Source organism: Lithobates pipiens, unplaced genomic scaffold, assembly GCF_037356315.1.
Source record: "Lithobates pipiens isolate NorthernLeopardFrog02 unplaced genomic scaffold, aLitPip1_a1.2 Scaffold_23, whole genome shotgun sequence".
Taxonomy (NCBI): Eukaryota; Metazoa; Chordata; class Amphibia; order Anura; family Ranidae; genus Lithobates; species Lithobates pipiens.
Window position 1 is genome coordinate 259,181,354 of NW_027507785.1, and position 6,009 is coordinate 259,187,362.

Below are 6,009 nucleotides of genomic sequence, written 5' to 3' on the forward strand. Positions count from 1 at the left end.
GTGTGCTTGGTGAATACGTGATGCAGCTGCTTTTATATAGGCAACATTGCCTTATTTTAACATTAGTCTAGGTCAGGGATATGCAATTAGCGGACCTCCAGCTGTTGCAGAACTACAAGTCCCATGAGGCATAATAAGACTCTGACAGCCACAAGCATGACACCCAGAGGCAGAGGCATGATGGGATGTGTAGTTTTGCAACAGCTGGATGTCCGCTAATTGCATATCCCTGGTCTAGGTGTTGGTGGTGGGTACCTATTTTTTTGTGTATTTTTTTTTCTTTATTAATTGTGCAATAAAAATTCCCTTTATAAGTAGCTTGGTCCGCCCGTGACTTCCTTTCCCAGGGGGGTCCTCTTTCCCCCCTGTATTATTACTTCTGTCCCAGAGACCGCACCATAACTGGTGATCCTGCTTTTCAAGGGACGCTGTACCTGTTATGCACATCAATTTGATGGTGCAGTGCCCATACAATAATGAGTTCATAGTTTCTATTATTTGAAAGAATGGAGTGTGACAGATGTTGGGAGGGACCCCAAGAGCACACCACTCTACCCACAGAACATAATAGACGAAAACACCAGCATTCACTTGCATTAGAAAGAATATGCTCCAAGATTATTTTAATTTGAATTAACCCAAGGATCCATTGTATATTCCTTATTCTGAATAGGTGTAGAGCATACTAGCTTGTTATAAGGAATCAACCCATAAATTAATATGTGGACATTAGGCATCCATTTAGAATGTAATTACCAGTTCAAAGTGAGCAGACTGAATAATAACACATTAGTAGGGGAAGGGGGTACAAAGGAATGGTTCAAAGCTTATCTGTTCGTTTAAACCTGGTGACTGTTTCCTGAAGCCAGAAAATCCAATGGGGTTCCAGCTGCAGGAGTTTTTATCAATATCTCCTCCTCTAACCGATCCTCCTACATGTTTCAGGGCAAAAAACGTCATATGATTTAACTCAAAATTATGGTACAGGCATATATGACGGCTAATTGCCAATTCCATCTTGCCATTTTTATGTCATATACATAATCTCCTATGCATTTTTGAAAAGGTCTTTTTTTTTTGCCCATGTAAAATGCTTTATAGCTACATTACATATAATAGACAACTCCTACTGTGTCGCAGTTAATGGCTTCCTTTGGAGCCCATAGCTGTCCATTGATCAGGAAAATAGTTTTTTCTTTCCAAATCCAACTGCAATAGTTGCATTTTCCCCATTTATATGTACCCTTAAGTTTTTGACTCCAGGGAATCCTAGAGACAACATAATTTATATGGCTGTGCGTCAAATGATCTCTTAGCACTCTTGCTCTATGGCTGTGATGGTGAACCTTGGCACCCCAGATGTTTGAGAACTACATTTCCCATGATGCTCTGGCACTCTGCAGTGTAGTTGAGCATCATGGGAAATGTAGTTCCAAAACATCTGGGGTGCCGAGGTTCGCCATCACTGCTCTATGGTATGTAATTGAAGGTTTTTCACCAATGTATTTTGCAACCATGGAGATGCATATGGTGTTGTATTTTTTCTTTTAATTCACATAGTTATGGGAGAAGCCCATAATAATCCAGATAGGGTTATTATGCTCTGGTTTGCGGTGGGTATATAGAAGTGATTCACAGGATTTCATTTTTTTGTTCTATTAAAAGCTTTTTTCAAACACTTTTTGCTATAGCCCCTTTTTAAGAGACGTATTTGTAGATCCCTTGCCCAAGTTTGAAAGTCATCCTCCTTGCTACAGTTTCTTTTTAGCCTTAAATATTGGCTGTATGGGCTACTTGAGGGCTTCTGGATGGGCGCTAGTTGCATGGAGAATTGTGTTAGCTGATGTTGGTTTTTGATACGGATCTGTGGTTAGACTCCCATCCAACCTTTTTAGAATTTGGATATCCAAGAAGGTGACTCTCCGTGGGTCACACTTCATAGTGAATTTCAAGTTAAAGCTATTAAGACAAATCCATGTCATAAATATCTCCAATTCACCATGCGTGCCCATCCAGAACATAAAGACATCATCAGTGTACCTGTGCCAGGACATTACAAGGCACAGGTACATTGATGAATCAGCACTGAAGAGCACAAATCGCTCCCATCCCCCCCAGGTACAGGTTGGCATACAGTGGGGCATATTTAATTGCCATCGCAACCCGCTGCACCTGGTTTTTGCTATAATAAATACCCCCAAAAAATATTTAAAAAAAATTTTTTTCCTCAGTTTAGGCTGATAGGTATTCTTCTACATATTTTTGGTAAAAAAAAAATCACAATAAGAATTCATTGATTGGTTTGAGCAAAAGTTATCGCGTCTACAAAATAGGGGGTAGTTTTATGGCATTTTTATTGGTAACTTTTTTTTTTACTAGTAATGGCAGCGATTTTTATCATGACTGCGACATTATGGCGGACATATCAGGCAATTTGATCATGCTAAAAAATTGCACTTATTACTATAAAAATGGCACTGGCAGTGAAGGGGTTAACCACTAGATGGCGCTATAGGGGTTAAGTGTGTCCCAGGGAGTGATTCTAACTGGGGGGGGAGGGTCTGTGTGTGACATGTCACTGATCAGCACTCCCCACTACAAGGAGAGCTGATCAGTGACACTGTCACTAGGCAGAACAGGGAGATGCTTGTTTACATTAGCATCTCCCCGTTCTTTCTCACCATAAGACGATCGCAGGTATTCCCGCGATCGCAGTTACCTCTTAAAGGGCAACGTGCAGGTACATTAATCTGCCTGTACGTGCCCTTCTGCCGTAGTATATCTTTGTGAGGTGGTCGGGAAGCAGTTAAGGAACTCTGCAACAGCAGTAATTCCTTGCGTATGGGGTATTGATCAGTATAGAGCTTCAATGTCAATTGTTACCAGCCAAGCGTCTGCTGGCACAACAATGTCTTCTAATACTCTCAATAAATCCCTGGTCTCCTGTACATAGGAAGGCAGGAATATTACAAATGGCCTTAGATAATCATTGATCAATTTACTAGCCTTTTCACCCAATACCCAACACAATTGATAGACCAGGTGGAGTTTCATTGTTCTTATGCACCTTTGGCAAAGAATAAAATGTTGGTTTCACCGGATATTGAACATTTGGGAATTCATACATGTTCTTATTAATTAAACCTGCCATATATGCTCTTCCGACAATCTCCCTAAATTCCTTATAGAATATCTCGATTTGTGTTTCTGGTATCCATCTATACCAAGCTTTGTTGTTTATAATGGCCATGCACATCTTAATATATTTTGGTCGATCCATGATCACCACAAATCCCCCCTTTATCCGATGGTTTTACAATGATGTTTTCATTGTTAGTTAAACTTAATAAGGCTTTTTGTTGGAGAGGGGTAAGATTTCTGTTCTCAATATTAGAGTCCGGCAAACATCTAATATCGTGAAAAACTCCTCCCAAAGCTGCGTAAATCATTGATAGTAAAATCTTTCCAGAGCTCCATATATCAAGCTTTTTGAATCTATGGAGTGACCGTAGTATCATGTATAAAATGAAACAGCAATTTCCTGACAAAGAGCATAACATCCTTTGCCCATTCAAATTTATTCCCTTTTTAGGTAGAGAAAAAACATAGTCCCAGCTCCAAAATTGATTTTTCATCCTCAGTCAATTTGTACGAGGATAAATTAATCACTTCTAACTTATATTTCTCTAATTCGTCTTGACCATGTAGGTCCCCAAGTTGCCCTGCTTCTTGGAGTACCCCAAAGGGGGCTGGCCTACTTGTGAGAGAGGAAGGGGCTGCTGGTTTGGAATTATTCCTAGTGTGTTTAGCTATATTCTGTGCTTCACGAGAGGGACCTGAACTCCCACTATTGCCTGCATTGTGCAATGGTGTAGTGACACCACCACCAAAAGTAAGTAGAGTAGACATAAATGATTACAATATCACGCCTCAGCTTTTTGTTTTTATTGAATTCTATTTTCTTATTGAACTGTTCCATGAATTAATTTAAACCTGTCTGCTTTTCTGTGTATTTCTCGTTTAATGTAAGTTCCTTGTTTACTAGGCATAATTTCAGAATTTTCTCATCTATCCCCAGAATTTCTTTATCATAGTGATCCTTTAGGATCTCCATCATCTGGGTGGAACATTTTATGAAGATTATCCTCCCAAATTCCTCTAATCTCACTGCTGACCAGTGGGAGGGTGGGGAAAATGTGGATCCTGAAACCAAACGGAATGCATTTCAGTTCTATATAAACATCTAAATATTTTTTATGCCAGTGAAAGGATGATTTTATAATCAATAATTGTGTTATTCTCTGAAATAATCCATCTAGATCCTGCTGACCGTCTGTTGTACCAAATGCTTCTGACTGTATTCTAGAGGTGAATCCCTCCCAATCCTGTCCACAAAAATTTGTCATCTTGGATATTTATTAATTTAGCTAGCAAAATTTCAAACCCTGGATCAATATTCATACCCATGGGTTATTTTCTTTCTTAATTTATAAAATTCCAAAAAAAGGTCAACTGAAATACAAAATGTTGGTGTCTACCACCCTATTAAAGTAATTTTCTATATGGAAATATATTCAGTTGAAAGTCAGCACCACATCCCGGGGTAGAAATATGCACAAAGAGGAAAATCTTGGGAGTTTAAAAGTGCTGAAAACCTCCCTTTGGAAAAACTAGTCGTACACCAAATAAAAAAAATATATAACATTATTTATTTATTTATTTTTTAAAAAATTATTTATGTAGTCCAGAAAAGACAAGACCCATAAGGCTAACATAAGAAAGAGTAATACAAAAAACATAGTGTATGAAGACATACAGTACAACATGCCACAACAGTATACGTATCCCCATGGGAGGGGAGATCTGAAGACATACGGTATATCTCTGGAGATCCTAGCACATCAAACTGTCTTGGCTTCAACTTTCACCAGACTTAGTATGTCATATGTTCCACTTCCCCATGAGAGCAGGGGGGGGGGGATACCATGTACATGGGCCCAAAGAGTGTCCAGGGTTCAGCATGGTAAAACCTGGATTGGTACATTCGTCACGTAGCAGAGAAGCAAAAGGGGAGGTGCCTTGAAATACAGGCATCTGTGTCTTTACCCAGGAGGGTCTGGCCCTCGTCCGAGAACACAAGAGAACACAAATAGGTTCCACAGGATCCAGGTTTTGGAGTATTGGTCTCGCTGGTGTCTGGCTGTGAGTATGAAGTCCTCCATTTTGTTTATGTCTACGACTTTTCTAAGCTATATTGAATTGGTTAAAATGTATTTAAAAAAAACATAAGACACTACATTAAAACATAATGTACAAGCATCTAAGCCCCATACTTGTCTCCAAACTTGTCTCCAAACGGTATAAACATTCTAGTAACTGGTCAGATATAGCATAGATATCAAGAGTTTTATCAGTTGGAGGAAATTGAGACAACCTCGCCCCAACGCGTTTCGCCTTGTTGGTTTCTTTAGGTGTTTTTAATGGAGGGCAGATGGGTAAGTAGAAATTCTGTAAAAGAAATAGACATACATAATATTCATTCATAGATATACAAATTCATCTAATGAAATTCATGGCATACGTATGATATAAACACTTACATTTAATATGTACTGATTCTTTTCAAAATCAAACGGGCAGGCAGATCAACTCAAAAAGAGCCAAGAAGAGGTCCAATGCATTAGGATAGACAATTTTTATACTACCATTCAAAAAAAATTGTCCATCGCATACTAGCTCATTATGAAATACTTACCTTAAAACAAAGCTGTTGCAGCAGTCCCCACAAACCGATGTCATGGCCGACATTTTTCCCGGAGCTTCTTCCGGGTTAACGGCTGGAGCCACCTCGATGACGCCCCCGTACATGAACGCGGGATCCGACGTTTACGGCTCCAGCGGAATGGGCCGTTCCTTCAGAGCTCATGCGCCAGTGATGTCACTGGCTGCATGCACTGGGAAAAGTTCCTAAACTGTACAGGTTTAGGAGATATTTTCTTTTTCTTTTTT